Source organism: Lissotriton vulgaris, chromosome 2_1 (genome assembly GCF_964263255.1).
Source record: "Lissotriton vulgaris chromosome 2_1, aLisVul1.2, whole genome shotgun sequence".
Classification (NCBI taxonomy): domain Eukaryota; kingdom Metazoa; phylum Chordata; class Amphibia; order Caudata; family Salamandridae; genus Lissotriton; species Lissotriton vulgaris.
In genome coordinates, this window is record NC_141687.1 from 144,749,774 (window position 1) to 144,761,991 (window position 12,218).

The 12,218-nt window shown below is 48.0% G+C and overlaps 1 protein-coding gene across 1 annotated transcript in view; it reads right to left on the bottom strand.

Moving 5' to 3' along the window:
- LOC147729704 (uncharacterized) overlaps positions 1-12,218 on the bottom strand; it is a 363,931-nt gene that overhangs the window by 59,965 nt on the left and 291,748 nt on the right. The window lies entirely within an intron of this gene.

Below are 12,218 nucleotides of genomic sequence, written 5' to 3' on the forward strand. Positions count from 1 at the left end.
GTAAGTACAAGGTCTTCACCCTCCAGCCCTCTTACTGCACAACCTTTTGGGTGACTCAGGAGGTAAGCGCTAGGTCTTGGCCACTGGGCTTCTTACCATGCAACCTTCAGGAAGACTCAGGAGGTAAGTACAATTTCACACCCATCGGACTGCTTATCGCGCAACCTTCAGCAAGAGTCAGGAATTCAGTACAAGGTCTTATCCACTGGGCCCTACTGCGCAACCTACATATCAGCGAATTATTGGCAACGAGTAACGGAGATGCTTTAACAAGGAAGCAACAGTCAGTACTGGAAATAATTAAGGGAATCACAGATCATCACAGTGGAGTTTCAATGGTGAAACAAGTAGAGGATAGAGGGGTGGGATGGGAGTTGTTGCAGGCCAGACTACCAAGGGAGAGCGAGAAGAGTAGAATTTCAGTCTTATTTGGCTTTCGTGCAAGAAAGTTAGCAGACATCCACCTTTGGATTTTAGTGAGGCAGGACATGAGAATGTCCATGTCTGTAATAGGTTGCGCTTTTGACGTACAGTTGGGTGTCATCTGCATGTTTATGGAAGACATGGCAGAAATGTCCAGTAATGTCCAAACATATGCATATGGTATCAACAGTAAACAAAAATCTTTATTGGTGCCTCCCTCTTGTAAGGTTAAAAAAAATGAGAGCCTATGCGCAGCTCTTCAAATTGGTTGGACTGTGTCAACTTCAAAACCACTGTTCTCTATAGTTAGTCTTATATACTTTTTACTTCTCAACATGTATCATGGGACGAAAGCTCTAAGAATTCTAATGGTAAACATGTCAGTGATGTAAAAAAATATTCAAAATGAAAAGATGCTTAACAGCAACCAATACCCTGTATGCTGATATCTCCACATCAAAGTCCTCGAGCAAGGGCCCGTCCAAAGCTTCCCCGCCAGCATCCTTCGCCTGGATAAAAGCCCTCTCAGCCTCGACCAGTAGCTTGCTGTGAGACCTCAGATGGCTGCTCTGTGGGCTCTGGGAGCTGAAATACCAATGACTGAGAGGTGAGTGCAAGGCAAGAAACATTTAGCAGACGCACAATATAAAAAGACATTCATTTCATAAGAAGAGATAAGTAATTTCACGGATATGATAAATGCATGTGATATATTTTTCACAAGAATTGCTCAGATTAAACATAGTGTATATATTTGTCTCTGAAATAGTGTCCTCAGGTTGAATACACATGATGGTGGGAATGAACCCCAATCCCGAGTCATGATGTGTGAGGATAATGTCAGTCCACTGAAAGCAGTGAATGCTTCTTAATCACTATAGGTAGTACTCTGAAGCTGTGGAGGCATCACTCCATAACTTCATAGCACACCTCTAGCACAGGAAAGAGTGTCACTAAAGACCAAACAGCCTCAAAACTAAAGAAAACTGGTATTTCATGCAGTGTGACGTTGCCAGGCAGCTCCAGCCACACTGCTTCACCAGGCCATAGAACATATGCTTGTGGACCAGCTTTGCACTCCCTGAGGTATCTATCGCTGGGTAGCAGGCCCTTTGGTTGACTTAAAAGAAGGCCCTTCCAGAAACCTGGTTCATGAATTTTACATGTAATGTCTTAAGAGATGATCTTTCTGTTATCCCATTGTCGTAGAAGGACATTCTAGAGGGATATGTGCTCTGCTGATGTGGAAAATTAATACGGTTTGGTGAACATTATCTGCGCCATCTTCCCTTTTTCCCCGATGTTACTCTTTGTCGCACACACCCGCCATTTTAGCTGCCTTGATCAGAACCACCCTCTGCACACCCCTGACCCCCAGCACGGCTCTTCACCCTCACAAGCGCCCCCACGCACTGATCACTCCCGCTCTCACATGCCTTGCACGTAAGCGGCAGCCATTTTGAGCACCATGGCCCCTCTGCCCCTCGCTGATAGCCAGCGCGTCTCTCACTCTCTCTTAGCCCCGCAGGCATCCCCCGCATGCTGACAACCCCCTCGCTCTCATATGCCTCGGGTCATAAACCCCTCTTCAGCGCAGCTCTGCCTCGGAATCCCATCCTGTTCCCAGCGCGACACCTCCCTCCATCCCTTTCATGGTCCCGGGTCCTTTGATACAAACCCCCTTTTCCTGTGTGCCAGTTTGTCTTCCTTGTTCCCAGGCCGCCACCTGGCCCTGCAGATACTGTTTATTACCCCGTACAGTAGGGAGCTTCCCCTCCCCATTAAAGGACCCTCGACTTGATCAAAGCCCCCACCCTATGAGATCCGATCAAACCCCACACATTCCGTGAATCGGCGGAATGCCCAGCTGTGCGATAATCATCTCCTGTTGTGACCGGGGCAGGGACTTCAACTGTAAATGTGTGGGAACGGGCTTGAAGCGGGGACTCCTAGGATACCTTTCCGTACATCAAAGTACTGACAAGTATATGTTCCATGTAATAAAGCAATAAACCTGTGTATAAGAGGCCAGGCCTCAGAGATGCGGTTAGAGCACCTCGTGACGATACTTGCTGTCCGAATTGATGTGTTCTTATCCGGAGAGAATAAACCCTCGTTTCCTGCCTTTCAGTCTCCAGCGCCTGCTTCTTCATTGATTAATATTTTGTGGGTAATAGAGGCGACACCGCCGGGCAACACAAAAGGGTCTTTGGTCACTGGTTGTCTAGCCACCCTTTTACAAATTGGCGTCCCAAACGTGGGGCCCATCAGCGACTCGTGGATCCAGTGGGAGAGGTCCTGACGACAGAGTGAACGACTGCAACGATCGGGAGGTACCCTGTCCGATAGACCCTCGTCTGACAGCCGATCATCCGAACTTCACTGGTTCCGAACAGACCTCTCTCGAGTGATCTACGGTCCTGACTGGGAACCATCAGGAGTGCCGCGAGGGAAACGAAGAAAAGAGGACGATCGGGCGCTGGATTCGGAAGACAAGAAACTGTCCATACGGTCCGGGTAAGGTCGTGTAGACACGACGAATTGCGAAATAATTGTTTGATTGATTGAAAAAAATAATAGTATTACCCTTTGTTGATTCATTTGGAGTTTCGCTGTCGGCAAACGGAGAAACAACCGGCTCTCTCTTTGCAAGCAGTGAAGGATAGGTAACACACCCGTCGTACCTATCTTTCTCCCCCACTGATTAATTGCCCCCCCCCATTGATTAACTGTTACGGATTATTTTCTGGAGATTCTCTGTCTGCAAACAGGAAAGAATAGGTTCCCTCTTTGCAGATAGTGAAAGGGTAGGTGACGCAGACCTTTTTGCGGGCCTACTTATTCTCCCCATTGACCATTTTTGATTGATATTGGTTCATGAGGTATTCACTGCCTGCAAACAACGTAGAACAGAAATATTCTGTCTAGTCTTTGCACACAGTGATAAGATAGGTAGTGCTGACTATTGTCCCCATTGTGACCCGTCATGCCTGTCTTCTCCCCACTGATTGGTAGCTGGTTCAGCCCGGACCGTTTATTAGAGGTGGACCATCTAGCTCCGCTGGAAGGCACCCCTAATAAAGAAATGTTCACAAAGTATGGATTAATTACCATAGCCTATAGTAAGCTATGGCACAAGTATACCAAAGCAAATCAAGAGAAACAGTGGCCACTGATAGGATCCTTCGATCTTGACAAAATAGAAACGTTAGAAATAGCCCTCCGTAGTAGTAAGACAACGCCTATTATGCTCGACAGTCTCGGTATGTGGCGCAAAGAAGCAATGCAACGAAAGGAAAGAGACGAAGTCAGAGTAGGTAAAGAAACGCGACAGACAACCGTCCAAGCGTCTGGTAGGCAAAAGGAAGGGGCAGCGACGACACAGTTCCAAGGATTAGACACAAAAAGGGAACAGTGTAAAGGGATGTACCGACAGGACAACCCCGAGACACAACGACCCGAAAGTAATCCCCCGACACTACGCACAGGACGAACAGACATAGGGCAGAACCAATGCGCTTTTTGTAAATGTTTCGGGCACTGGAAAGCCCAATGCCCGACTCTACGGAACATAGGTAAGAGCGGAGGGCCGACAGAAATAACAGGCCGGCAGAAAGGGAAAAGGCGTGAGACAAAGACGAATCAGACTAGCACGGACAGGACGGATAGAACCACCACGTTTGATTACGCCCGATGGCACAGATTTCGCCAGGCCGATTTTAGCGACATGTTTGAGTTCTCATAGATCGGACAACACTAAGACGGGAAATCCATTCAAACTCTGAGCTACCCAGTAACGAACCCCGTACTACCGCAACTGTTCCCGAACACGAAAAGCTACCCTTTTGGATAACATACAGGAACAACGCACAGAGTAGTTTCGGACAGATTAGTATACATTCCATTAATGAACTCAAACTTCGAGTGCAATGGGACTGATTACTGTCTGTTTGCCCCCACTCTGTGAACAAAGCAATTACAGGCCTGCATAGACAACCCCCCATGCAGGAAATCTGTGCTTGTGGATACCCCGCCCCCATTACCCAGGCATAAATACCTACCCCCACTGTGATGAGGTTCTCGTAGTAAAAGGATTCAAGGAAGCCAAGTCTCTGTTATATAATTTAAGATTTAATTACAGTAAAGATAACACACAACCAACGATAAATAGAAAACTAGTAAAACATTCTGTAAAGTAAAACCGTACTAATAGGAGCAATACAAAACATATTACGCCAACTCCGGAAGTTCCCAAAATGTAGCAGGTCACCGGTCCCGCCCATCCGGAAGGTGAAACACACAGCACGTGTGGGGCGGGGCCTGCCGACAGCCATAGACCGAAGAGGTCGCCAGTGAGATGTCCAGGAGGCCCCATGGGCCCGGCATGAAATGGTCTTCCCATCCTCTCCTTCCTGGGGCGGCGTCCCCCGGGCCACGAGTAGGGAGGGGGCGGATGCAGATGACCCCCTCCCTCGTATCTCCTGGCCCGGCCATCGCAAATACCTCCGCTGAACTGGTGCAGGGTGGGCTGGGAGGGAGAGGCGGCGCGAACGAGCCCCTCCCACCTCCACAGGTAGGAGGTTTCCCAGCCCCGGCCCGGCGCCGAAATCCTCCAGCCGGGCGACGGATATACCTGCGCAGCACAGAACATACAATGTCCGACGGACCTATTTCCGCAGCACAGAACATACAATGTCCGACGGGCATACTTGCGCAGCACCGGACATACAATGGTCCTCCAGAGTACTCGCAGAGTCAGGGGTGTAGGGTGGTCATCATGTACACCCCTGATTCGAAGGAACGGCGTGGGGTGCACTGGGAGAGGGAGGCGGCGCGAACGAGCCTCCCTCACCTCCCCAGGTAGAGGCGCCACAGCTGCACCCTAGCGCCCCGAGCCAAATGTCCTGCTCCATCGGCACGGTGTTCCATTTTTTTTTTTTTTCGCCCCAAGAAGTCTCTTCCACTCTTGAAGACACGACGAAGGGCGGCTGCTGCAGGGTCTCAAAATGGCGTCTGGGCCCCCTGGAAGGCGGGTCTAGGCCGCTGGAGTAACTTTGTCCGGTATTGTAACTCGGGCACTTGCCCGCCTGGGCACGAGCCCCCACCTCCGACAACATCCCCACAGCTTTGAAGATTCTACCAAAGTCCCAGGAGCCCTCGGCATCCACAGGCTTCCGGTGGGGAACAACTGCCTTGATCACTAGCGAAATGACCACGACATAGCCACAAGATGGTGGGGCTCTCGTGTCAGCACCAGCTTCAGTCTGAACCATCCAGAAACATTGTGGGCTAATGAATTCGAGTAAGTTCCGGCTGAACCTCAACGTGACCTGGTAGGGAAGATTCTACCTCCCTCCCCTTTTGATTGACGGTCCACATTACCAGCCCCTCTGTTAGCACAGGTTTTTGAACTGCCGAAAGGGACTCTGGTACAACCGCCGGTCGTTGGAAACATTTTGCCCCTGATGCTACTCCCAGACTAACCCGGCCTCGCCCAAAATGGCGCCGGTGTCAATAGGAACTTACGAACACCTCGTGGTGTTTTTTTTAGCTAATAAGACTTGATGTTCTGAGATATGTATGTGATCCTTTGTACACTTGACGAAAAAGGGAGGAGGGTTCACTTGGCGAACATTTAAAAGGATCCCGTTAAAATGTTGATTTCAATGTACAATTTATTGTGATATTTATTGTAACCGATACATAACGTCGCTCATGACGCACACCCACGGTATACATCTAGGAAATGTGATTGCAATTAGTCTGACTGTGTTCCCAATTATGAAGTAAATGCCCCTGATCCCTCAATTATTAATAGACGTTTTTTAGTTTCTTGCAAATAACTAAGTACACCCTTTTTTAAAATGTTTTTTTATACTGCAAAATAGACCCCCTACTGAATGTGCTTCAGCCATCGCCATGTCCGGAAAAATACGATTGCACTCTCATATTTACTTACTGAACGATTATGCAAATAAAGGTTTTCCAAACTATGAACAGGTATCGCATACTTTTGTAAATGTGGGAATTAGCGGGAGGGTTTTTCTGTGTGCAACCATTTTGCTCTCTTTTTAAGGTTATTAGAAAATGGCTGTTCGGCCCCGGATTGATGATCGAATCTAAGGTATGATACGCTGCCTCCAAATATGCGACTAAGCTCAGGAACTAACGCATGAAGAAGGACCTCGACTTCTGAGAATGGGTAAAGTGAAGCGGTGTGAATGATAGAATGTTATAAAGGTACGGTACTCGAAGGTACTAAGGAACAGGGTTGGCCGAAGAACTGATATGCCTTAGAACATCACAGCGTTGGGAATGATTTAAGGATCCCGATAGCTAGATACATCTACAAACCGGATACCTTGCGCTAGGCGCCCCTGATTTCTTTTTAGCGTTTCCCTACACACGATCTATAATGCCACACTCGGACCACCCCCCATGAACAACCTATCGCTCGCCATCCTTACCACAATGCCCGCCCCCCCCCCCTTGGCTTCAGAAACCAAGACCCCAGGGATTATATCCCGAGGGGTTAAGACGAGTATGTGGTAAGTAAAGAACTTTCGTGCCCGTACCTTTGATATGCTCGAATGTTGTTCCCCCTCCCTTTCTTCCTTTTTCTCCCTCTACAGGTTACATTGGAATCACGACTAGGGTATAGTAAAGATCTGGAGCCACGCCATGTCCGATACATGAAGCGGACCTACGCTGCAAGATGGCACCTAAAGACACCCAACTCAATGCATGTCCTTATGTACCCGGCCTAATGCTCTTCTGTCCCAAACTGCATGCTTTCTACATTCTAACACAGACCCGAAATGTCTCATGTTGGGTAATGCACTGAATAGCCTAAATAGTACACGGCCACTCTCCATATCACACGTGTACTGTTTAGCCTATTGATGCTCTCTCTCTCTCTCTCTCTCTCTCTCTCTCTCTCTCTTCCACGTTCTCACTCTTCTTAGCGACTGGCACCTAATTGGCGAACCACCACCCCTGGTGCACCACCTGATTGGCTCCAAATACCACAAGTATTTGCACAAATTTGTCTTAAATAAAATTACATCGATACCACGTTACTACCTCTCCTTTTCTGCTAAATACTGATGAAACCTAGATTGGCCGATAAGAAAGGGACAGGTAAGACGACTAAGGTTCCCCAATCTGACCCGTAATGAGGGAACTACTTGTCAGTGGCTTCTATGATAAAAAAAGGCCTCAGGTAACGCGACCTTCCCCGTCCCGAAATTATATCAATGCCCAAACAGTAAAAGTGATCGAGACATCCCCGTTTTCCCAGAATGCCCCCAGTTTTGTATCAACTGCCCCGGACGAGAGTTTTGAAAAACGTCCCTTGCCCCAGTTCGCTATGTTCCTAGTTGTTTTCCATAAGACCCCGCTCACCCCAAGGATGAGTTGAATAGTTATCGCAAGCCCCCGAGTTTTTAAATGAAGTAGCCAGGTTGTAAGAAACTATGTAGAATTTAGAATGATGTTTGCGAGGTTAGAATTAAGTCAAAAATGAAAGAACTTGTTGCAAGTAAACCCTGTTGAAAGTAAAATGTTTAGCCGAAAGATAGGATGCATTGATATAATGGAAAATCGTTTAGCCTATGTTCATTCCTCAGAAAGATACCTATCAGACCATGGTGAATAGCACGTTGCACTTTTTCCGTAAAATAGAAAGCCCTGAAGAACGGCATAGCTTCGTAAGACTCGTACTAGGAAAGTGGGTCTCTGCCAGAAGAACTGATGTGACTATAATAAAATGCAATAAATAGGTATCAGACCTCGTACCACGACAATGAATGTAATACCAACAAAAAGCCAAAGAAATAGTCACGAAGGAAAGCTGTAGGGAACCCAGCAAACCTATCATCAATTATTTATACGTTGGCCGCAAACCTCAATGTAACGGATGCTTACCCAGTTGCTTGGTGTTGGGAGAGAAATAGATTTATGTGATTACCTTCCTCTGCAAAATCTCTAAAGACTGTCTTTTCAAACTCATTTTAAGGGAACTACTGTCGGAGGAGAAAGAGACCGGATGTGGGAGCACGCGGCCTGACTGCAGATCGTGGAACATCAGCGACGGTGGCCAAGGCGAGACCGCAACAGTAAGGAGTCGCAGGACGAGGCACTGTTTCCGACAAAACGAAAGGAAAGGGCTGACCTGAGGCCCCTGCTTTATGATCGACATGTGCCGAAAAGTCCCCGCTCTCTGAACCCGGTTATGGACCCGCCTGTCTAAAATTTTCCGTCCCCCTGGTCTGTTCCCGATCTGGCCCTGCTCCATCCCCTCTTCCTCCGACCTACCATAAAGACTATTCACACACCCCCCCTCCTTCCACTTGAACTTTCAAAATCCTACTGTGCCATCCAGAGAAGGGTATTTCCTGCGTCAAAAGGGAGGGAGCTCCGACTAAGCAGACCACGAACTATGTTAAATCTCAGAACGGTGACCTAAACACCACCAAGGGTCGCCCCAAAGAGAAGATAAACGAAGTCTGTGGTTCTGCCCGCTACCGAGCACCTTGAAGATGATGGAATCAACAGGAAATACCCACTACAGAGACCCAAGGACAGACAGACTCCACAACTCAAAGACAATTGCACTCTTCATCACAATCCTTTTCTGTCTCCTCCTAATGACCATGCTCTGGATTATGGAAGAAAATGCACCTGCTCCAAAACCGTAACGCATTTCTCCCACGAGGTCTGGCGGAACAAAACAAAGACACACTCCTGCCCGCAGACCTCCAACGGCTCAACCCACATGGACATTCCTACTAAAGAACGAATTGTAATACAGGTGCTCAACAGTGCCAACAGAAGACGACAAAGAATGCTGAGAACTCACTAATAATGGTCCACGACCATAAGACACTGGAAACCCTGATTATTGTTTTTACTGTGTCTCATTTTTCTCCCAGCCACCATTGAATTGACTATGCTCCAACTGAGTACGAAAAGAACTTACTTACGTGATAACCTATCAGTTCCTATTCCGAATGACTATAAGCATCTATGATCTGTACCCAACGCTCTCACTACATAATTTTTGCCTGATATCGCATTACTATGACTTTCCTGCAACGAGCTTAACGATGAGCCCGCCCACTAAGATGAAAAGATTTTAAAAATGTGATGTTTATGTACAGTTCCTTCACCTGGGTTATCACTTCCTTACTTATGACCACCGCAGTAGACATAGATAGGAAATAGGCCAGCAAGATGTCTTAGAAATGTTAAAGGGAGGACTGTGGAAAATTAATACGGTTTGGTGAACATTATCTGCGCCATCTTCCCTTTTTCCCCGATGTTACTCTTTGTCGCACACACCCGCCATTTTAGCTGCCTTGATCAGAACCACCCTCTGCACACCCCTGACCCCCAGCACGGCTCTTCACCCTCACAAGCGCCCCCACGCACTGATCACTCCCGCTCTCACATGCCTTGCACGTAAGCGGCAGCCATTTTGAGCACCATGGCCCCTCTGCCCCTCGCTGATAGCCAGCGCGTCTCTCACTCTCTCTTAGCCCCGCAGGCATCCCCCGCATGCTGACAACCCCCTCGCTCTCATATGCCTCGGGTCATAAACCCCTCTTCAGCGCAGCTCTGCCTCGGAATCCCATCCTGTTCCCAGCGCGACACCTCCCTCCATCCCTTTCATGGTCCCGGGTCCTTTGATACAAACCCCCTTTTCCTGTGTGCCCGTTTGTCTTCCTTGTTCCCAGGCCGCCACCTGGCCCTGCAGATACTGTTTATTACCCCGTACAGTAGGGAGCTTCCCCTCCCCATTAAAGGACCCTCGACTTGATCAAAGCCCCCACCCTATGAGATCCGATCAAACCCCACACATTCCGTGAATCGGCGGAATGCCCAGCTGTGCGATAATCATCTCCTGTTGTGACCGGGGCAGGGACTTCAACTGTAAATGTGTGGGAACGGGCTTGAAGCGGGGATTCCTAGGATACCTTTCCGTACATCAAAGTACTGACAAGTATATGTTTCATGTAATAAAGCAATAAACCTGTGTATAAGAGGCCAGGCCTCAGAGATGCGGTTAGAGCACCTCGTGACGATACTTGCTGTCCGAATTGATGTGTTCTCCTCCGGAGAGAATAAACCCTCGTTTCCTGCCTTTCAGTCTCCAGCGCCTGCTTCTTCATTGATTAATATTTTGTGGGTAATAGAGGCGACACCGCCGGGCAACACAAAGGGTCTTTGGTCACTGGTTGTCTAGCCACCCTTTTACACTGACTACTGAGGCATCAAACAAGTATAGTTTGTATAGGGTGTCGTGACCCGACAGACAGGCGACAGATAGGGCAACAGGACAGGAGGACGCTAGGACCCTGTGGGTCATGAGGGAGGTGACCAGGTCACCGGACACCACATCCGGTTAGGGGACAGGAAAGGGACACTCAGAACCAGGACTGACCAGAGGACAGACGTGCAGATGACCGCTCCTGTACACGCAATAAAAGAGGATTGTATTCACTAACCTTTGTCCAGTGTTTGATGTGTCGACTGCCAACCACAAGAACACGACAACTGGCGACGAGAGGCGGGATCACCCATCTGCGTGCCCGTGGATTCAAAGAGCGTTGGGAGTGCACCGAAAAAGACGAGGAGAAGTTGTAGAAAGGACGAGCATTCACGGAGACAAAGAAGCGCAGCGACGCGGGAGCCCACCCCGACCGCTGCAAAAGAAAACACGATTGCCCCGGTAAGCGCCGCGTAAGGAAGCGCGAAGTTTAAAGGACCTGGCGTGAGCTCTCGCGAGAGTCTCGGCGGCCATTTTAGAGTCAGGCGCGAGGGCCAATCAGCAAGCGGGAAAGCACCGGTGGCCATTTTAGAGTCAGGAAACGATCGGATTGGCTGCGAAGTCTCGCGAGACTATCGGCGGCCATCTTGGAGTCAGGCAAATACGCCACTAGGAAGCCAGGACGACTCGGCGGCCATTTTAAAGTCAGAAAAAGATTGTGAGCAATGGGAAAGTGCCGAATTTGAAGAGGAAAGAAGAAATAAAGCACAGGCAAAGCCAAAGACAGCAAATAAAGGCTGGACAGAGAAAAAAAAAAGAGAAAAAGAAACCAAAGACTTAAGGAAATAAAGAAAATACTAATAGAAAGACAAAAAATAAATAAAAGAAAGAAAAGAAACAGTGAAAGAATAAAGAGAAAAAGATAAAGAAAAAGAAGATAAAGAGAAAGGAAGAAAGAAAAGAGAAAAGAAGATAAAGAGAAAGGAAGAAAGGAAAGAGAAAAGAGAAAAGAGACGGTACAAGAAAAAAGAAGAAAAGACAAAGAGCAAAGGAAACATAGAACAACGCACAAAGGAGCGAAAGAACAGAAAGGAGAAAGAACAGATAAGGCGAGAAGGCAAGGATGGCAGACCCAAAGCCCAGCGCACAATACAGGAGGCCACTGCCGTTCAACTTATCGGAGCCACAAACAGGAATAAGGTGGGAGAAGTGGATCAGACGGTTCGAAAGATATATGGAAGCAACGGACGTAACAGAAGGAAAGAGACTAGGGTTACTGCTGAACTTAGCAGGGGATGACATCGAAGAACTTCTAGTGACACTGCCAACCGAAGAAACAAAGACATATGAGACATTAAAGAAATGCCTAACGGCCAAATTTGACCCACAACGGAACATTGACCTCGAACGATATACATTCACTATTGCGTGTCAACAAGTGGATGAGACGCTGGATGACTTTGCGACAAGGCTGAGAAAATTAGTGACACATTGTGAGTTCGACAAGTTTGACAACGAACAAGCA